Here is a 23,418-nt window from a genome sequence, read left to right as displayed (position 1 = left end):
GTCTTCTTTTCTCTACTAGCTTTTCTCCTCTTTCAAACACTGTGCCATTATCAGTGAGATCCATGGCTTGTCATTTGTTTTTTTTTTTTCTCAAAAAACTTTTTATTGATTTATAAACAATACATTAGGAGTTGAATAAATATAAACAACTTTGTTTAAACAAATTGCAACTCTTATAAGCATAGGGAAAAGAGATAAAATAATAATAACATCACACAATATATACAATATATACAATAGGTAACCAGAAAATAAATGATAACTTGAAACAAAAAAAAATTCTATGAATTGATGTATTTCAATTATGGGTATAAAATTATACCAAACACCAAGACCAGAAAAAGATTTAAAGGTATTAATTATTAATAATATTTAAAACCTTCTCTAATACTAAGTTTTTTAAAGCCATTTTCTTAGGACTCTTAACCATATTTTTTTGAGCATCAATATATAAGTAAGCCATTTTTTGGAAAGTATCCCAGTTCAATTTGGTACGATCAAGCCAGTTTTGAGTTATGTAAAGTTTTATTAAAGAGCAAATAAAAATAATAACTTGTGTGTCCAATTTTAAGAGATAAATTATCGGAATATGAAGTATAGCAATTTCCCAGGACAGCGTAGATTTATGATAGCCCATTCTCTGTAGTCTTACTTTCAAAGAGGTCCATAATCTATGAGAAAAATGACAATACCATAGAATATGTAAGAGGTCAGCTTGGCGATAGGAACAACATGTGCATGATGGGGATTTATTAGGATTAAATTTATTTAATTTATATGGTGTATAGTAAGCATCATTGTTAATCATTAATTGTGTGTACAGCAATTTCTTAAATGGAGTAAATTCCCTAGTATATCTGATTGCCAAAAGGTTTTGATTCTCAGTTATTTGAGAATTATAATTTAACCAGAAATTTGAGAAGAGACAGTTCTGATCCAGCACTAGATTCTTTATCAGTTTATATGATTTTGATAACGTTTGAACTGATGAAGATAATGTTTTAATTATCGTATTTAGATTATTTAATTCATGTGCTATAAGTTCTATGGGTTCATACTTACCCTTAATTACTTCTCTTAGTTGGCGTAGTATTGTAGAATAATTCCAACTGACATTCAGAATTTTACGCCGATCTATTAGGGATAAGTCATTATATTTCAGGATATCCCAGATCTTTAATTTTTTTATTAGAGGATAATTTGTTAGGTTAAAAGGAGTGTTATCTATCATTATATTAGGATTTAGATGAAGTGGTTGAAAAAGGTGAGAAAACTTATCTAGATTACATAATTTTAATAAAGCTTGAAAAGCTTTAATCTTTTGTTTAAGAAAGATAGAAATTTTACTGGTAGTTTTCATATCTAAAGAAATAAAAGGAATAGCTTCTGGGTTTATATTTTTAGATATAATGTAATTATACCAAATCTTAACCCATAAGGGATAATTAATACCTTTACCATTTTTAAAATTAGATATAGTTAAGAGCTTGTTTGATGAAACAATTAAATAGTAAAGATAGAAGTTTGGCAATCCCAAACCACCTTTGTCCTTAGAAATTGATAGTCTAGAATAGGAGATTCTAACGGATTTGGGAAACCATAAAAATTTGGCTAACTCTTTATTTACTTTCTCGAAAAAAGACCTAGGAATTATTTGATCAGACAAATTGAATTGATACAAAAATTTTGGTAGAATGTTCATTTTAATTATAGCAACCTTTGATAAAAGTGATAAATTTAAGTGCTCCCATCTAGTTATGTCAGATACTATTGAAGTCCAAACTTTACTTATGTTATTTTGAAAAGAAGAATGATTATTGTGTTCCATGTTGATTCCTAAATACTTCATACCAAAAGTAATCTGTATTTGTTGATCAGAAAACAAGTATGATTTATGAACCAAATGATTTAAAGGAAAGATATGAGTTTTTGAAGGATTTATAAGATAGTTTGAAGCAGAAGAGAAATGTTCAATAGAGTTTGTTATTTTACTAAGGTCAGATATTGGGGTTTGAAAGTATAATACTAGGTCGTCAGCAAAGGCAGAAAGATACATTTTTGTATTAAGAATCCTAGGGACTTTATGAAAAGTGTTTTGAGTAATAAACAGCAGTAACGGTTCTAAATAAATATTAAAAAGAAAAGGGGACAGTGGACAGCCTTGCCTTGTGCCTCTGGTAATCTTTATAGGGGAAGAGGTGTACCCATTAATATAAAGTCTGGTAAACATATCTTTGTACAAAGTTTTTGTAAAGTTTATAAAGGATAAAGGAAAATTAAAGCATGACATAGTTTGAAAAAGAAAATTCCAACAGACTCTATCAAAAGCATTTAATGCATCAAGAATTAATGCATATATATTGGGTTAGGATAATTTTTATAAGATGGATAATAGATTCTAAAGTTAGTGTATTGTCCCAAGCATGTCTGTGGGACATAAATCCTGATTGGTCTTGGGAAATAATTGAAGGTAAAACCTGTTTCAATCTGTTGGCCAAAACAGATGCTAAAATCTTTGTCTAAATGTATTAAAGAAATAGGCCTATAATTAAATGGGTCTGATTTTTCTTTATTATTTTTCAAAATTAATATAGTTTTAGATGTATTCCAATGAATATCCGAAATATCCTTGATTTTTATGTAATTGTATACTTTAAAAAGAAAGAGAACAATTACTGACTTAAAGGATTTGAAAAATTCCGGTGTGAATCCGTCTGGACCAGGAGATTTACCAGATCTAAGACTATCAATTGAATCTGAGATCTCTTGATAAGTTAGAGGAGCAGAAAGCAATCTTTGTTGATTATCATTTAACTTGGGGAAATTTAAAGAACTTAGAAAGCTTTTTATATGATTATCATCCACCGAATTAGATGGTTTTGAGTATAATTCTGTATTAAGTAGTGTAAAGAGATGAATAATCTCTTCATCTGTGTTGTATAATTTGTTCTTATGCAATAAGGATGAAATTTTTGGCTTATCAAAATTATTTTTAATTATTCTAGCCAAAACTTTAGAAGGAACTTGAGCCCATTCTGAATACGTTGCTAACAATCTCTGATCTACTAAAGAAAGGTTGTTTTGATGTAACAAAATTAGTTCTTTTTGACAATCTAGGATTTGCTTTTCAAGACTAGAGTCTTGATTCAGTCTAAACTGATTTTCAAGAGAATGAATTCTAGATTTTAAGAACTCTTCTTTCTTGTTGTAATGTTTTTAAGGTACGCAGCCTTACTGATAAACATTCCTCTTAATCTCGCCTTGCATGCAGCCCATTGTATATCGTAAGGAATACCTGTTAAATCTAGATCATTTTCCATTTCCTGAATAGTTTCTGAGCACTGTATACAAATATCTTTATTTAAGAGTAAATTATTGTTCAGTGACCACTTGTTTGAGTTAATATTATTTTTAATATTGTGGGTAATGTTTAGATTTAATAAGATTCTTGAATGGTCTGAAAAATATCTGGGTTCAATAATAAAATCCGAAATAAATTTTGAAAAAGTATTAGAAATCAGAAAAAAATCCAATCTAGACCATGAATGGTAGCATTTTGAGTAATATGTGTAAATATCTTTCTTGTTTGAGATTTTTATAGAGTGCAGTGGATCAATTAAATTATGTCCCAAGATTAATTCATTTAGGGCCAGAGTTGCTTGATGATTATAAGAAGCGGAGCAACTAGTACGATCAATTTCTGGGTTTATTACCGCATTCCAATCACCCCCGACTATAATGTAGTGATCTTTATAACTGGTGAGAATATTATAAATTTTTAAGATAAAAAACTGTTGTTGACTACAAGGACCATATAAATTTAGAACTAAAATTGGTTTATCTAGATTATGAATAGTAGCAGTAAACAGGCACCATCTACCCTCATTGTCATACTTCTCATCAATGATGTTCCCATGAATTTTTGTTTAATAATTATTGCTACTCCCCGAGAGCCAGAAGAATCACCAGAAGCTACTATCCTCCTAATCCATTTTTTGTTATTCCCCTTGTCCCAGTCATCCCGAGGGATATGTGTCTCTTGAATAAAACATATACTGGCTTGTGATTTAAATATCAAATGGAATAATAAAGATTTTTTGGTTTTACTTTGGATTCCTCTAACATTCCAGGAATCAATTATTAAGTAATTTGTCATGAGAAAGGCAACTGGTTAATATTGATGTGATGGAAATATGGTGTAATTCCCTGAATATAATTAAAATAATACCAAAAACAAAGAGTATAGCTAAACTGGCCCATAATTAAATAAAAGTATCTCATTAAAAATAATCTCAGAAAAGAAATATTTTGAATTTTACCCATAGCCCTCGTCCTTACCCTAGTGCCTGCCCACCATTCCCCTATTGACGAGGTAAGATCAAGAATAAACAAAATAGAATTAACAATTTTGGTTACCAAGAACATGAATTTAACAATATAAACTTTACATATAGTCCTTAAGAGGACTAAAACCAAGTCAATAACACTAAACATATTTACACATCTGTCTAAACACAAGATGACCAACATAAACAATCCCCATTCAATAAATAACACCAAGCTCCTATACTTGCGTAATATATATAAGGAAAAAATGATTTTCCTCATGTGATTCGTATATATTTCTATTAATAAACAGCATTTCTATATATAAGCTAGAATTTATAACTCAAAAAAGCAGATAAAAGAAAAAGAGGATTGGACTAATCTTTCTCAACAATAAAATCAACAAATATAACCCTAGAAAGACAACATTTTTTAATAGGAAGAAGCCATAAGTCTCTTATACAGTCAATATAGAATAAAAGAGCTAATATCAGTTATAACCCGCCAGCATAGGTCAGATTTAACTAATTATGGCAATAAAAAATATAAGATATGCAACCTGGAATATGGTGATAACAATCTAATAACTTCCATAACACTCAAAATATATTCATAAAGAAATCAAGAGCATATGCGATGTACATTACATCAGACATTGAGTAGCAGGAGAGTACGAACTAAAATATATGTAATAAACAAGACCGCAAAACCAACAAGTATCATCCTATCATATTATAACATTAATCATCAAAGTTATAAAATAAAACAAAAATATCTATAGATCAGCATGACAAGAATGAAGACTATTTCTTTCAAAAACAATAATCCTTGTCAACGTAAAGCATCAAGTATAAATAAGAAGTGAAACATTTCACAGAAGGGAAGAGAACTGCACTAATATGATAAAGACAGAACACACCCGGAATGCATATATAATATTCTAGTATTATTTTGAAAACTTACATATAATGTTAAAAAATAAAGTATAGAAAACTAAAGTGAATAAAACTAATACATATTTCAAATACTAAGCTTTCTGGACCCACATAACTAATGCAGCCCTCTATTTCTCTGAACAGAGACAACATACTAGACCGCTATCTACATAAATCAGACATAGAATCTAATAGACAATATTTTAGATTCATATTAGTAAAAAAGATGTCTTGTAATATTACATTAATATAACAATTAGTTAAGTGAGCTGCACATTAAATATTCCCTGAGAAGAAAAACCATCATTGCCTATTAGAAAAACCTCTAGTAGTCAAAAAATCAAGTAATGTCTGTAAACAAAACATGTGAAAACTCAAATAAATAGCAATTTCTTAGTGTGTGACATTGATATAACTTTTAGCCATATCAATTTGTTGCTTTCATATATATACATACAAATAATCTCACTTAAATAAAATACAGTCCTATAAGAACATCCGAAAGCTGGGTTGCTTGAATCAGCGATAGTGTAAATGACTTATAAATTTAACAGTATGCATCCAGCTGCTTTTTAACACAGATAAGCTATGAAACTAATGAAAAAAACAGATTATAAAAGACAAACCTGCTTATTTTTATAACAGAGCATAGTATACAAACATAGCATACATTTGAGCTGTATTTGCTTTACAAAGGAAGAGTGACTAAACGCGTTGGTTTCTTTTCGTTTGTGCTGTCATCATTTTAAGTCTCCGAAAGTCAGCTGTATGTGCTAGGAAGACATTCACAATGTTCAGTACAACATGTGTGAGTTTACTCTTTGCTTTTGTTTATAATTTTCTGTCAGGCAAATTGAATCCTTTGCCTGAGAAACAGGGCAGCCTTCAGATAGAAGAAGTACAAACATTATGAGGGAGCTGAAAATAAATTCACGTTATCGACAATGACAGCTGTGTCTTAAATAACTTATAATTAAACAAAGGGCACCCAGCGCTTATTATCACAACATAGCTATGAAAGGAAAAGAAACAAAAAAACAATTTATAATGACAAGGTTGTTTGTTATTTACGAAAGGGCACAGAATATATATGCAACATACTATGAGTTGAACTGAATGTAGGAGAGAAGAATGACTGAACGTGTTGGTTTCTTTTTGTTTGTGATGACGTCATTCTGAGTTTCCGAATATCAGCTGAAAGTGCGTGTTAGATAGGAAATGCAGCTGTTAAAGCAATGCACAATCTGACAGTTTAAGCGTATCTCGAGACATGAAGAGTTTCCCTCCAAATTGCTTACAAACTTCTAAAAACTAAAATAAAACCATGACAGTGCATTGTAAGTCAAGCTAATTTTTCATAAAGTAAAAGTGACCTCGTAGATTGTGTGAAAAGACCAACTGTACTATAACAGCTCAAACTTTACCTTTGAAATAAAAGTATCCCTGTCAAAAAAAATGAAAGATACCCAAACAAGTTATTATAAAAAGACCAATAACACATTAACAGACATTAAGAATACCAAGTTCTGAATAAAAAGACATACAAGAAAATAAAACATTCCATTAGATATTAAATAAATACTGCAACATTAAGACACAGAGTCTGGTAACTTCTTGAAAGTTTTAAGGAATATTTCTTTTGCTTCTTTAGGATCTGTGCACATAAATCTTCTGTCATTATAAGAAAAAGATAAAGTATTTGGATAACTCATACGAAATCTTATCCCTCTTTTAATCAAATCTGCACAGTATGGTGAAAGTTTTGTCTTTTCATTTTATTTGAGGAGGAAGATCCTGTGAAAATGATAGTTTATGATTTCTCCAAACAAACTGTTTTTTGCTTTTAGCTGCTTCAAGGATCTGATAGGTGTCTTGAAAGTTAAGTAACTTAGTATAAATGATCCGAGGAGAAGAAGAATCCTGATTGGTATGTAATGCTCTGTGTGCTCTTTCTATAATCATAGATTTTGAAGTTGCCTCACAGTTTAATAAAGCCTCAAAAATCTGTTTTGTTATTGATAATAAGTTTTTATTATCATAAGTTTCTGGCAAGCCACGAATAATGATGTTATTTCTACGACTCCTGGCTTCTAAGTCTAGTAGTTTAGCTTGGATTTCTGTAATACTTTTATCTTTAGATTTTAAGTCATTTTCCAATGAATCAGTTCTTATCTCTAAAGCTGTATTTTTACTTTCAATCATATCCATTCTTTCACTTATTTGCTTCAAAGTTTTACTAAATTCAGTAAATTGTTCAGAGAAACTTTGAATAGCATTTTGAATAGGTTGTAATGCTAATTTTAGTTCATCTAAATGAAAGTTTGAGTCAATTAAATCTTTATTACTTACTTTAAAAGTTTCAGAAGGTTGTTTATTTGTTCTTAGCCTTTTTGAACTGGAATCCTTCTCAGGTGAGAGCATAGAAGAAAATTTGGCCTTTGTAGCTTGAGTCTCCATGGAATCAGATTTAGAAGCCATGCCCAGAGAGGAGGAGTGAAGTCAGGGTAGCAGGTTCTGAGAGGAATTTTTAAGCTGGATGAATCCACAATAATTGAAGCCACAACACTGTTCTGAAGTAAATTACTTCACAAATTGATAATTCCAAAGAGAAAAATATTCCAGATGCGTAGAAAGAACCTTAGAGAAGCTTTTTATAAAAAAAACTGAGGAAAAATCTCACTCCAAAGTTGTAGAAAAAAACAGATATTATATAACTGTGAGGAGCTCAGTAAATAGGGACTTGTCTAGTCGGCAGCCATCTTGGAATCCATGGCTTGTCATTTGTTGCTTCTTTACTGCCCTGGTGTACATGGCATCTCCTTGATTATGTCTCATGCCTCCTTTTTGCTTAGTATGACCACTCTGTCCTTGCTGTAACTATTGTTAATGCTTGGTGACCCTCTAATCATGCACATTTAAAGCCTCAGAATTACTGTTAAAAGTTTTTATTGTATGCATAAAAAAAATTCTAGTTTTATTTTGTAAATCAAGCCTTTTTCGGATTCACTTGCCTTCTTATGATCATTTTCTGTTCCTCTTTTAATTGGCTGATCCACTGCAATCACCATTAAACTCCTTCTCTGAGAAATATGTTGGTATTTACCTACAATGTATCAGAATTTCTCCAGTCATCATTCTCAGTATTGGCTAGCTGGATGGAGATGTCTCAGAGTTCCTCATTTCTTAGTCCAAGACATTATCGTAAAGTGATGAACTGATGATTAATATCCCAAATCTACTGTTATAAAAAAAACACAAGAACTGGGTAAATGTACAGAGGACTTGCAGTTGTGTACTGGTCACAGGATGTCAAGGACATGGCAGTATTGTTGAGACGGGATCTTGTACTGTCCAGTCTTCAATTTTTCTCTGCATGAGTATTGTAAATATATATTGCTTAAGCCTGCTAAGACAAACTGAAAATATATGTATTTCACATCCCACACTGTTTTACTTTTTCATTCTCTACATTTTATGCAGCCTGCACAGCTGCACACATTGAATAAGTTAGACTTTACCTGAGGGGGGCGCTGGTCATATTACAATGGCATTGCAACACTGGGTAATGTAAAGACCTTGCATGTATATTAGGTTTTATAACTGAAAGCGCTTATCCTGTTTGACCTGCAACTTGAACAGCACAATTTGTGCTTTTTATTTCTTCAGTTTATTAAAGCCTACATTTTAACAGAATTTCTCAGTGAACTTTTTGCTGTGGTGGAAGCCTTTTTTTCATTTTACTATTTTTGCCTATTAAGGCTTCCTCTGGAGGTGGTTTTTGGTTTGATTGTTTTTGCATGTATATTAGGTACTTTGCTAAGACACAGCTAATTTATCTGAAGTTCTTAGGCAGCCTTTCTTCACCTACTTATGCACAATAGAAAAGGTTTACCCTTCCTAAAGTGTTCCAGTAAAATGACAGTGTCATTGTAGTACTGCGGAGGATGATTAAGCCTGGTGTGCCTTATATTTGTTTCATAATGATTCTATGTACATATATAACATTCACTAAACCTATGCCTTCCCCAAGACACAAAGAAAGACACACCCACACACAGATATACACATGCACACACAGACATGCAGACACACACACATACATATACACACGCACACACACACACACACACACACACACACACACACACACACACACACACACACACACACACACACACACACACACACAGCTTCTATTGCAACAGTCTACTATTTAGGTTCCTCATATCAGCCTATATACTTTGACAGAAGTTAAAATATTTTTACACCCCCACCCTCAGGCTTGTGAATGACACACTAGGGATCACGACACAGTCATTGTGTGATTCCAGTGTTTTGCTGTGAAAGTTCAACATTGCTGTATCTTAGGGATTTCTCTTTTTCCTGAAATGGTGCAATCTCAGAGTTGTATGTAAGCAGCAGGAAAGGTATAAGGAACAGGATCCTACCAGCTGAGGGGTACAGGAGGCTTAACTCCTTGCAGAATTGCTGATTTTGGTGATTTTCTGAGTTTAACTTCATGAAGGTCACTCTGATCTTTTATGATTGGTGTTATGTGAGCATGGGAGCCCACAGGCAGGTGTAAGGGGTTGCACTTGCACACCCCTGGATTTTGACGGGAAGCTTCAATGCTTAAGAATTTAAAAATAAAATAAATGAAAATAAAAATTCTGCTCGTGAATACAGAATGTGTTTACATCAGCAGTGCTAGCATTTTTGACTTTAAAGAGGACCATGCATCGCACACATGCCATTGCTGATGTAAACCCATTCCACACTCATGCATGGAATTTAAACTAGCCATTCCATGTACATAAATGTGTGTGAGTGTGTGCATGTGTGCTTACGTGTGTGTCACTGACTGAGTGACTAAGTTAACTATCACAGTTCAGAGTTGGGTGATTCCCATCATCCACAATCAAATGTGGAGTTAAGGGACTTGGAATGTAGCAAGCAAACGATCATTAAAGAGTTGGACTCTACACATAGAGTAACCTGAAAGAGACTTGTGCACTGTGTCCTGCTCTTGGGTCATGTATTGGTGATTTCACACGCTACAAGTAAGTGCACATATTATTTTATATGGTCTGATGGTTTGCATTCCTACCTGCTGTGCATCAGGTTAAAAGAAACCTTCATTTCTCTTCACTGTGTGTGTGTGTGTGTGTGTGTGTGTGTGTGTGTGTGTGTATACTGTGCAACATCATTATTTGGGGGTTTCATGTTTCTTTATGACAAAGAAAGACTATTTTAGGAGAACCCCCAGAAACATGATAATGTGTAGTACAGCTCGTATATACGACTGGAGCGGACTATTTTAATTTTTTTACCGAAATAAATGTTCATTATTGCTGAATTTTCCTAATAAAGTGTTTCAAACATGGAATGACAGTTTTCTGCAAAAGTTCAGAGAAACATCTGGAAATATTTTTGCCCTAAAATTGCACAATATTTTACTACTTTATATTTCCCACAGTACACAAATGTCTGAAATGGAGACTGTTGTGAGAAAAGAGAAAGAGTTGTAACCCTAATCTTACCTCTCAACTATCCAGAATTTTACATAATGTCCATTTTTTTCCTCAAATTTTTGGTCTGTTCATCATACAATTAGTGCTTTTCTGGCAAATTATTGAAAACCGAAATCACAATGCCATACATTTGAATTTCAGATTTCATATCCTTTGGAAAATTAATGCAAACACAAAAACAGTTATTTCAACAACTTTTTTAACTTTGTAAAAGCAGTAGTTAAAATCTGTCCCTTATTTTTTGCCTTTGTCCCACCACTATTTTTGGCTCTGGCCAGATTTCTTGTACTTTCATTGAGAGGTATGATCCTAATTAGTGACTTGTCTTATCTAATGGTCTTGATTTCTCACAGCTATCAGATGGTACAAATATTTATAATATACTAAGAATAATTAATATTCATTAACTAGCAACTGTTTGATGCAGTGTTGCTGTATGTTACCAGTATGTGTGTGTGTGTGTGTGTGTGTGTGTGTGTGTATGTGTGTCAGATTTAAACTAGCTGTTCTGTTCATATGAGAGATAAAGTCCATGTGTGTGTTGCTGTGTGAGAGAGTAGGTGTGTGTGGAATTTAAACTAGCCATCTGTTGCTGTGTGAAACAGATGGCATGGTGTGTTGCTGTGTGAAACAGATGGCATGGTGTGTTGCTGTGTGAAACAGATGGCATGGTGTGTTGCTGTGTGAAACAGATGGCATGGTGTGTTGCTGTGTGAAACAGATGGCATGGTGTGTTGCTGTGTGAAACAGATGGCATGGTGTGTTGCTGTGTGAAACAGATGGCATGGTGTGTTGCTGTGTGAAACAGATGGCATGGTGTGTTGCTGTGTGAAACAGATGGCATGGTGTGTTGCTGTGTGAAACAGATGGCATGGTGTGTTGCTGTGTGAAACAGATGGCATGGTGTGTTGCTGTGTGAAACAGATGGCATGGTGTGTTGCTGTGTGAAACAGATGGCATGGAAACAGATGGCATGGTGTGTTGCTGTGTGAAACAGATGGCATGGTGTGTTGCTGTGTGAAACAGATGGCATGGTGTGTTGCTGTGTGAAACAGATGGCATGGTGTGTTGCTGTGTGAAACAGATGGCATGGTGTGTTGCTGTGTGAGAGCATTAAGAAGGTACATGTGTGTGTGTTTTTAACATACTTCTCAACTGTGCAGATTTTTTCCCAATAGCTTTTGTCTTTTTCTCATAGAATTTGTGGTTTTCTGGCAAATCATGAAGGACTTCTTCTTTTTTCTCGGCACTTTTCCGGACCAGTCACCAGCGTCCACCTGTCCGGACGCGAATGAGGCAGGAGTTTACAGCGCTACAGCTGCTGCCCTAACCCACGCCAACCATTGCACTCACATGGGCACCTAGGGCCAATTTAGAGTGTCCAATCCACCTGCCAATTATCTTTGGGATTGGGGAAGGCTGGAGCCCCCGGGGAGGAAACCCACGACCCACGGGAGGCACATGCAGACTCCGCACAGAGCACCCAGCCCGAGGATCGAACCGGAGAACCTCTTGTTGTGAGGCGGCAATGCTAACCACTGCACCACCGTGGCCGCCCCAAATCACGAAGGACTAAAGTCACTAAATAATGACATATACATGAGTTGCACACTTCATATACTTCAGAAAATGCATGTGAACACAAATTGTGTTATTCTAGCAACTTTTTAAGTTAAAAAGAGCAATATTTATAATATTTCCTTATTTTTGGTCCATAGTAGCCTCATTATTTCAGACTTTATCCAGATTTCTTGCACTAAGAGGTTGGGAGGTATGTATACCTCTCAAATGCCCAGATTTTTGACACATATTTTTTGGCCTATTCCTCATAAAATTTGTGGTTTTCTGGAAAATCACTGAGAATTGAAATAACTAACTAATGCCATACTTTTGAGTTTCAGACTTCATTTCCTTCAGAAAATGCATGTTGCTAAGACAAATGCTGTTATTTTAGCAACTTCCTAAGTCTATGAGAGCAATATTTAAAATCTGTCCCTATTTTTGGGCCTTTGTCCCACCATTAGATTAAGCTTTGTCCAGATTTCTTATGCTAAGAGGTTGAGAGATATGCAGGTATGGTATGTAATGCCCTAGTTAGGGGGGAGGGCATGTTAGTCAATTAACGTGATCAGGCTTGATCCTGTAGCTTGGTTACAGGAGACAACAGTCTGAATTCTCTAAATCAGCTATTAGACTGCTGAAGGAATTGTGAGCTTCAGTGGAGACAAGAGACTGAATCCTTTATACCAACTTCCAAACTGCTGAAGGAATTGTGAGCTTCAGTGGAGACAAGAGCACAAATCCTCTACACCAACTACCAGACTGCTGAAGGAGCTGAGAGTTTGTTTCAGTACATTTCCAAGGAATTATGAGTTTCAGTGTATTTTCAAGGGATTATGAGTTTCAGTTCATTTTCATGGAATTGTGTGTTTGAAAGGAAAAGAAATTTACTGCTGTTCATGCTAAGCCTGTTTTCAATAGTGCAACTAATTTTGTTTAGCAAATTGCAGTCACTGTTTGTGCTGTAGAATTTGAAAGCAGTGTTAGCAGCATAATTGCTTTTGGTGCAAAAGTCTGTGGATTCTGCTCCCACATCATGTAGATGGAGTGCTGATATGGCAGTGCCCTTTCAATTGCTGATTATTTGGTGCATTTTAAGGGGGGTAGGGGTTCTACACTAAGTGTGTCCTCCTTTATATGGGATGCCTAGTAACTATGAACTTGTTGTCAGTTAGTCATTTCCTATTGCAGTATTACCAGCTTAACATTTTTTTTAATGTAACAAAGATAATTAATTCTTCAAGGGCAGCAAGCACTGAATTTGTAGATGAAACACTGAAATGTGGAGTTGTTTGCCAGTAGCAACCTCTTCATTAGTTAAAGATCGTTTTAATGTGGAATTATTCTGATGACTTTTACTTCTGCAGATATTGTGTTTATTGACTGCTATTGGTGGATTGTAGTGACCAAAGTTTGAGTGGCCTTTTATGGTTGAAATTTTCATAAATGGGTAGTTTTGTCATTATTGGTTCATACATTTTATTTTGTTGCTTACTGGAAGAATGTTTAAAACTACAAATTTAAAAAACACTAACAAGTGGTGCCGTATTATACAAGAAATATAATTAAATACAACCAGAAAGGTGAATCAAAGAACCCACACATATATGTATGGCCCTAAAAATGTGTGCAAGGCATCCATGGTTTGAAAACAGCCCACAGGTAAACTTAATCTTCCACTGAACAGATGCACTTTCTTTTAATGCGGGTTTTAATACTGTTTCAATGAATGTGAGTTTCAAGGGCAAAGAAGTTTACTTCTCATGCTAAGTGTTTTCATTGCAAGACAGCACTGTTTGTTTAGCAAATGGCTATCAGTGTTTATGCTATTCCATTTCAATATCTGTAATCATTGCAGGAGTAAATACAAAAACAGTATGCACACTGACAGATATGAACAGTGTTTATGGTAACTGAGGAGAAATAGTCAAGTAATGAAACACTGGAATGGCTGGGGAGGGGGCTGCTGCAGGAGGGGCTGCTCTTGGAAGGCCCCATCTATTACCCTGCCTAGAGCCCGATTTGACCATGATCCAGCTGTGACTGCAATAATCAATACATGTTTTAAATCACTATTCTTTGCTCGATTATTGATGTTAAACGTTCTACACGATGTCAATTATGATATAATATTATGAGTGTATACAGTGATGCTTTTATCGAATGCCAAAGTGCCTGTCATCAGTTTACTTTTGGTGATTATTAGTTGTTCAGAAGGCTGTATACTTTACTTTAACTTGTCTATATTGTTAAATATGTAATATATAGGGTATGTGATGGCAGACAATGAGGACATAAGAAAATATTTTAAATGCCCATCTCAGTCCAGTGATTCTGATCAACAGATTAGTAAGAAAGCAAGGTACAATCAGCATGAACTAACTGAATTGGCTTGGTCCATTGATGAAGACACTGAAAAAGGCGTTGTCACACTCACTTCTGTGTTTGTGGAGCAGAGATAACAGAAACTGTATAGTCATTTTTTGTTTTTAAAAATTACAGTTACCCAGAAACTTTATAATTTTTACATGAATGAATTCAATATTACAGTTCCATTGAGGTCTTATTTCATTAACACTGTAAATCCAGAGACACCATCAGTTTCTGTACTACAGTGTGTAACAAAGCAAGAGTTCTTGGTTATCCACATAAAAACAGATATACCTTGGATCTCTGGCCTCTGGGTTTGTACCCCCCTGCAAAAAATCCTGTGGGCACCCATGTATGTGAGGCAATCACAAAAGAGAGTTTTATTGGTGAACCCTTAATTTTATGTTTCTTCTTTTTATTTACACAGTTGGTTCTGCTGTTTACCTTGTTTGATCCTTCCAAATTCTGTGTCTATCTCTCACATTCCTTACAAGAAGCCTATGCTTCCCATCTCCTATTTTTCTCTTCTTTATTTCATTCCTCTACTTCTACCATATCGTCCTCTTTGTCCTCAGTTGCCCACACAGCTCAAACACAAAGGGCAGTGCCTTCTCACAACTAGTCCCTCAAACACATAGCAGTGTTTTAAAATAATAAAACAAAGTTGTTTTCTTCTTTCTCTTTTCACTGACTAATACCACAGCAGTGATTCTCAACACTTCTTTCATTCTTTTGTCATTTAGACAGTTTTTTTACCAACATTAGCTGATACCATTTAAAGGCACCATACGAGGTCAGTTTCCTGAACAGTATGGATTGGTGCCTCTGTTTCCATCTTCTGCTTTGCACAAAAAAACTCTGTAGTTCACATTTTTCTTTATCTGAAGTTCACTACATGAGCAAATGTGATCCAGTCACACTTATGTTTTTGGTAATTGTACGAAGCTTTACTTGGAACCATCATGTTTCTGTTGAATGTCTGCATGCACAAGTGCAATGAATTAGCAAGATTAGTTGCATGCAAATTAAGCAGCGAATCTGCATTTTTGCAGCTTAATAATGATGGTAATTACATAATTATATATTATGATTATATATATATATATATATATATATATATATATATATATAGGTTCCCTGCAGAAAGTCGAGTGTATGTTTGGTCGATAGTTGTTTAGTCAGCCATTTATGATCAGCGAAGTTATTAGTTGACAACTGTCTGAGATTGTACAATTCTCAGGGTTGGGAATTATGTCATTACCATGTTTCAGCAATGTCAGAGTTAATATATGTAATTTGCAGGGGATGTGAGGGCAAAAATGTTTTTCTTTTTTAATTGTAAAGTTTGCATGCAACAGACTTGTTTCTTGGAGCATGTGTAGTGGTGTGTCAATGTCAGAGTTTTCAATGTATTTGCATCAGTGTTGTGAGTGTCGAAATTAGGTGTATTCGATCTTTAATACTATACCAATAATTACATACACATACACACATACACACACACACACACACACACATATATATATATATATATATATATATATATATATACATACATATCTATATATCTATAGTTATCTATCTATATATTAGATACTATATATATATATATATATATATATATATATATATATATATATATATATATATATATATTTACATATATAAAAAATCAAGTGTGGGTAAGGTCAATATCTGTATTGTTGATTGCAGATGGTCAGCTAGGCAGTTGACTGACAGGCATGCAAGATCGACAATCTCTGGGTAATAGAATATTCCCTTTCCCCAGAGATTGTGTGATCTCAGAATTAGTATATATAATTAGCAAGCAGTGCAAGAGGCTTGCCACTCTGCAAAAAAGAATGTTTTACTTTTTTTTTTTTTTTTTTTTAAGTTTGAAACTGCATGCACTGAAGGTGTTTTTGACCATATGTGGTCGATGTCTTTGTGGTTGACTATGGGTATTTTTTTTTAAATCAGATATATATATATATATATATATATATATATATATATATATATATATATATATGGGTCTACCTGAAAAGGCTGAAATCCCACATTACTGAAGATTAAATGAATGAGACAACAGCACTGAAACTTAAGTTTCACAAACTACCAGAATGCTGAGGGATTTTACAGAGTAAGTAACCAGGTGACCAACAAGGTGAAATTGACCTTTTCCCTGCTGTAGTGTGATCCCAGAGTTGGTATGTTTAGTTAGGGGGGTGAGGAGATGCAGCCCCCACACTGGGGGGGGGGGCGTAGCCCCCACCTGGGTGGGTTTGAGGTAGTGCAGTGTGTTTTCTTGTAAGATGGTGGCCAGGTGGATACTTATCCTGTGAAATCCTTCGGCATTCTGGTTGTTCATGAAATTGAAGTTTTAGTGATGTTGTCTTGTTCATTTTTCTCTTTGGTAATGTGGGATTTCATTCTTTTGAAGTAGACCCATACATATATATATATATATATATATATATATATATATATATATATATATATATATATATATATATATATATATATATATATATATATATATATATATATACATATATGTGTGTGTGTGTGTGTGTGTGTGTGCATAATTATATTGTATAATTAATAATTATATATATTACACTCCATAATGACTATAACAAACACTTCGAAGAGGTCAGCTGAAGTTACTGCCATCATTAATCACTGTAGCAGGTTTAATGCAGCCTATTAATACAGTCATCCAGGACAAATGATTACTGTGACAATGAAGAGCAGTAAATCTGCCATGCTGGTTGATGCAGCTCTGCTTCAGGCAAGCACTTAAAAGTGTTTGCTGCTATGCTAGCCTAGCTGTTTTTTGTACAACCTAAGGCAGCAGTTCCAGTTTGATCATATGCTCATTTTCTAATACATGTATTCAAACAAGCTGCAAAAAATTGTGAAACAGAACAGCCTAGATGATGACATTGCTGCAGAATAGTTTCAATTTGTTGTTGTCAGCAATATTCTTCAGATGACCATAATGATGCGGCCTAAAAGTATATAAGATGTCTAGTAACACTGATTTAACATTACATCCAATCTGTGTAGCATCTGATTGAACACTTTGTTCAAGCTGCCTTCATCCACTGACTGCTATCACCAGATTCATGACCATCTGTCGAAGGATTATTCTTCAAAGAATAAATGCACAAATATGATCTGCTGAAAACTACTCTCAGCAAACATAATTTTAAGCAAATCATATTTGTGCATTTATTCTTTGAAGAATAAATGCACAAATATGATTTGCTGAAAACTAATCTCAGCAGACATAATTTTAAGCTTTTTTGCAGGGGGGCAAGGACCCTGCATTCCCCTATGTGGGGGACACCCCCACACCACCTAACTTATACATACCAACTCCACAGTCGCACAACTGGGAAGAAAATGCAACAACTCCTATTCAGAGAAAGTGGCTTTCAGTGATTCAGTGTCCACACTGCCTTCCATTGAAGCATAATCCTTCTACAAACATTCACGTTCCCTTATCACTGTATCCATAAAAGATGACAGTAACAAACTCCAATGGTATTTTATTGCACAAGGCTTGCAACTTGAAAACGTTTAACGGGTTTCAATGCATTGACTAATGAACATAAAAAGAGACGTGCATTCTTTTCAATAAAACCATTAGTATAGAACTCATAGCCTTTGAGGAATGTGTAGCTCTAAATATCATTTAAATCTATTGAGAAATATTTGAAAATACACTTTATGAACCTAATTAACAAGGATATAGGGAATCTCCAAACTCTAGATCCCACAAAATTTGGTTTTGTGAAAGGTAGATCATGCCTGCTCCACCTGGTTGACTTCTTTGAGTCAGTCACCAGAGCTGTGGATGATGGCAAGGCAGTTCATACAGCCTACCTCGATCTAGCCAAGGCCTTTGATACCATTCCTCACTCAGGAATTATTGATAAATTCACCAAACTAGGCATCAACCCCTATATCACTAGGTGGGTTGCAAATTGGCTCACAGATAAAACCCACAGTGTGAAAGTAGCAGACTCCAAGTCAGACTGCTGACCAGTCACGAGTGGAGTCCCACAGGGATCAGTCCTGGGTCCTCTCCTGTTTGGCATCTACTTCTCAGAAGTCCAGGCCAACATGGAGGGACACTGGCTGACCAAGTTCACAGACAACTGCAAGCTGGGAGCCATTAACTCCTCAAGTGATGCAGACATCCTATAGAAAGACCTCACTGAGACCAATGATTGGTGTCAAAACCATGGCCTTAAGCTTAATGCCAAAAAATGCGTCGTCATTCCCTTTGGGAAAAACTCACTTCCCACTAATTACCACATTGATGAGAGCCACTGAACACGGAAGGCATTACAAGAGATCTGGAGACACAGGTTGACAGCAACCTCTCCTTCGACCACCACATTGCCACTGTGGTCAAAAAAGTCATTGTATGTGGCACATCTCATTACCAAGGGTTTTCCATCCAGGAAAGAGGTTATCATCTCTCTCTACTCTTCCCTCATCAGGCCAATCATTGAGTATAATGCCTCATTTGGCATGTACCTCACTAGATACATGCAACAGCTGGAAGGGCCAAAAACATACCTCATGAAGAGGATCCTAGGCCTTAAACACAAGTCGTACATGGATAGACTCAAAAAAACTCCAGCTATTCTCTGTCTCATATCGTCTACTAAGAGATAATTTCTGCTTGACTTACAAAGCCATGTCTGACCCAGCTCTATTAGAAATGCTACAGCTAAAGAAATCCCAATCCCACCACATCACATGCTCCAGAGACCTCAACATTATTACCACAAGCAACAGAACATGCTGGAAGGACAGGTTCATAACCCAGGGACTGTCCATGCTCTGGAATAGACTTCTCATACATGTCAAGCAGAGAACCTCACTGGCCCTCTTCAAGAGAAATCTTGATGAGTGGATGGGAAATAGAAAGTTCACCCCAGGGATCACTCCAATGGCTCTACTTGATAAAGGCACTGGGAACTGACGTTGGGCGGCACAATGCCAGGGCACTTCTATGGGCTAGGCTTGTAAAGGCTCCAGGGCCAGTAGCCTAGTACACACCTATGAACCTATGTGACTGGGAATCTAAATATATCTTGCTAAGGGCTCTTCTTCAAATCTGCAGCTGGCTATAGTGCTCAAAGTATCATTCAAATTTATATTAGCAGCTTCTTGGTAACTGAAGAGTTATTTAATGTCCCTGTGAAGCATTTTATTTCCTTCCCAAACTGATTGGGTGTAGACAAGTTTGTTTCCTGTTTCTGTCTAAGGTACATGTCCTTTACAATATTTGTTGTAATTATCGGTTCCTTAAACTCAGAAAAGTTTGGTGTAGCTCTGTATTGTTCAGGTCCCTTTTCCACTTCTTCCAGTCTAAATCTCATTACACTAAATAGCAACCTTTTCCAAAATTCCTTTTTGTTTCTGTTTTTAACAGCCCGTTACATCTGATTCCACTTATTCTTTGTATATTTTTGTTTCTTACGAGGTTTACATGCAGTATGTTGACTTGCCCATAGTTCTCTAACTTTGAAACTTGCTGGATGTCATCCAACTTCTTAAACTTTGTAGATATTCTCAGTTTTTCTGTTCACATTCTATATCAACCCAACCTTTAGACATTTTCTCTAAATTTTGATTTTTTTCCTTATTTCTGTCAAACATATTACTTATTTTCCTTTTTATTTCCTCTAAGAAACCAGTGAAATTATCATCATGTTATCCTACTTTAATTTTCTACAAATTTGTATTTAAAAGCTCCCCTCTTTTTGTGTATTATAGTTCAAGTTCAATAACGTTTTCCTTGATCTTATTTCTTTTCTCCTTCTTTTGGCAAAGTGCCAAGCTACTGTATTTTCATGATATGTAGCCCTGTCAATATTCCTTTTTATCTGCTCCTCATATGTGTAAAGGTATCATTCTCCATAAAACATTTTTTTTTCTTTCTTTCGTTAGTTTCTAACAGCTAACAGCTAGTCTGAGCTACTAATACCTATATTTCAGTTTGTCAGTGCTTAATATTAAATGTTTTTAGCTATTATATGTAAAACAAAAACTCTGAAAATTTTCTAGATGCTCTTATCTGAATTATCTTCTGCTGGTGCAAAAGTAAAAATAAAGTAACAATGGTGTTACTGCCAAATGCAAGATACGTACAAAGATATCACACCTTAAAAAGTTTAATGAATAAAGCTTTCGGGTCTACACCCTTCATCAGTATAACACTACAACAATACTATTACATTTAAATAGGAGACATCATCAGATCACATGCTTCAGCCCATCCCTAATCAAACACACAAAGAAACTTATTTTATTTTATTTTTTTTTATTTATTTTACATTTGTTGACCGGGCTAGTCTGGCTGGATACATGTCCATTTTCAGCAGAGGCCTGAGGAGAAAAGCTCCACTATATACTAAGTACATTACATAAAAAAATTTACTACTCTAAGATAATAGCTAAAATCAGATATTACAAAAGCAAAAAGAAAGAAAGATAATTTAAAAGAGAAACAAGTTTACAATAAGCAGTTCATTAAATATCCACAATTGTACAAAAAAATACATACTTAAATCTCAAAACAGTAAAAGAAACAAAACTGAGGTGGGTAGAGAAGAAAAGAGTGGAGGGGAAACAGAGTAAGAGAAAATGGTTAGTCAGGTGTATTGCAGGAACACAGCCAATGATTTTGGAAGTAGTGTTTAATTTTCTGTTTGAAAAGTGGCAGGGATGTAGTCAGAGTTATGTCACTAGGTAAGAGATTCCAACTTCTACCTATTGTGTTAGTGAATAAAGAATCACCTGCTGTGTTGTTTGCCTTTATAGATTTTGCCATGAGTTTACAAGAGGAGCGAAGTGAGTTGAGATTGTTGTAAGGGATTAGAAGTTGAGAGAGTATTGGGGTGTTGTCAGGTAGGTGTAATATGTTGTGGGCAATAGTGAGTTGAGGAATTATAAGGTAGTTTTGAAATTCGAGCCAGCCTAGTTGTTTTAGGTTTATACAATGGTGGGTCCTAAATGGGTTACTAGCGGTTTAGCTATGTTGTTATAGCAAGTTGCAAGTTTGTTAAGGTTACTTTTCTTAAGGTTTGTATAAATAGGGAAGCATATAGGAGAGTTGATAAAAGATGAGATTGTGCAATTTTGATTCTAGTTGCTGGGGTTAGAAAAGGTTTGATGCGATAAAGGGATCCTATTTTTCTGTTAACTAATTTGATGTTGTTGTTAATGTGCTGATCGAAGGAGAGATTATTGTCAATGGTTATTCCTAAAAGTTTTGTAGTGAGATCAGGTGAGATGAGAGTACCATTATTTGAGGAAATGGTAAAGTTTAAAGGCGGGGACCGAGTGGTGGGGAGAAGAGGAGGAGTTTTGTTTTGGCATTTAGAAGGAGAAACCGAAAACCATGTTTCTACAGTATTAAAGGTATTTTGGGTCAGTGAGATCAGTTCTGTAGAGGATGGTGCCGAGCAGATAAGGGTTGAATCATCTGCGTATTGTATGCAGGTTGCTTGTGGGATTGCAGTCTGTAGATCGTTAATAAAGAGAGAGAACAGAAGTGGACCAAGAATGGAGCCCTGGGGAACTCCGATGGAAATGGGCAAGAGTGATGAGATATGGTTTTCCCATATTACTGCTTGTTGTCTGTTGTTAAGATAAGATTTAAACCAATTAATGGCGAATTTATCACAAGAGAGAGATTCAAGAATGTTGATTAAGAGAGAGTGGTTGACCATATCGAAAGCTTTAGAGAGATCAATGAAAAGAGCGGAAGAGAGAGTATTGTTGTTTCGATTTTTGTTGATAGTATCTACAAAGGAAAGAAGGGCAGTGGTGGTACTGTGGTGAGGTCTAAAGCCATGCTGACAGTTTGCTATTATGTTGTGAAGAGAAGAAACAGCACTATAGGTGTAACCTATGTGTTATAAATATTAAAAACAAAATATAAAAGACTTACTATCATAGTAATGGTCTAACAGACTCTATACATCTAAGTGTAATATAATAATATACACACATATATATAATTAATTTACTCATATCTAAAATATGCAATAAAAATTGCAGCATAAATGCAACAAATGCAATAAATATAATAAAAAGAATTTTTATATAGAAACAATATGATATACTCATCTAAATTTGCATACATAATTAACTAAAGAATATATACAAAAGTATAGCCATAAAATTTATAACCTTTCTCTTTGTTTTTTAACTAATATTGGTTTCAGACTAACAGCATTATTTAACCCAGGGGAGACGTCTGCCTGAAGTCTAATAATCCATTCTAACTCTTTCAGTTCTAGGAAATTATTAATATCTCCCTTCCTTAGACTAATATTTACTACATAAAATATAAATAAATGTGGGTAAAACTATTAGAAAGCTTAAAGAGAGAATAACAGAACATAAATAAGAAATCAGGAGGAGAGTAGTAACGAATGCTTTAAGCAAACATATTATAGAAAAAGGTGAAAATCATGTATTTAAATTTAGAGTATTAGCTGTAGTAAATATTAGTCTAAGGAAGGGAGATATTAATAATTTCCTAGAACTGAAAGAGTTAGAATGGATTATTAGACTTCAGGCAGACGTCTCCCCTGGGTTAAATAATGCTGTTAGTCTGAAACCAATATTAGTTTAAAAACAAAGAAAGGTTATAAATGTTA

At 34.7% G+C, this 23,418-nt stretch overlaps 1 long non-coding RNA gene across 2 annotated transcripts in view; it reads right to left on the bottom strand.

Annotated features, from left to right (window-relative positions):
• LOC122805433 overlaps positions 1-23,418 on the bottom strand; it is an 852,280-nt gene that overhangs the window by 127,846 nt on the left and 701,016 nt on the right. The window lies entirely within an intron of this gene.

The sequence above is a fragment of the Protopterus annectens genome, chromosome 6.part1 (genome assembly GCF_019279795.1).
Source record: "Protopterus annectens isolate FY-2018-M chromosome 6.part1, PAN1.0, whole genome shotgun sequence".
In the NCBI taxonomy this organism is placed as follows: domain Eukaryota; kingdom Metazoa; phylum Chordata; order Ceratodontiformes; family Protopteridae; genus Protopterus; species Protopterus annectens.
This window is presented reverse-complemented; position numbering and strand designations above follow the sequence as displayed.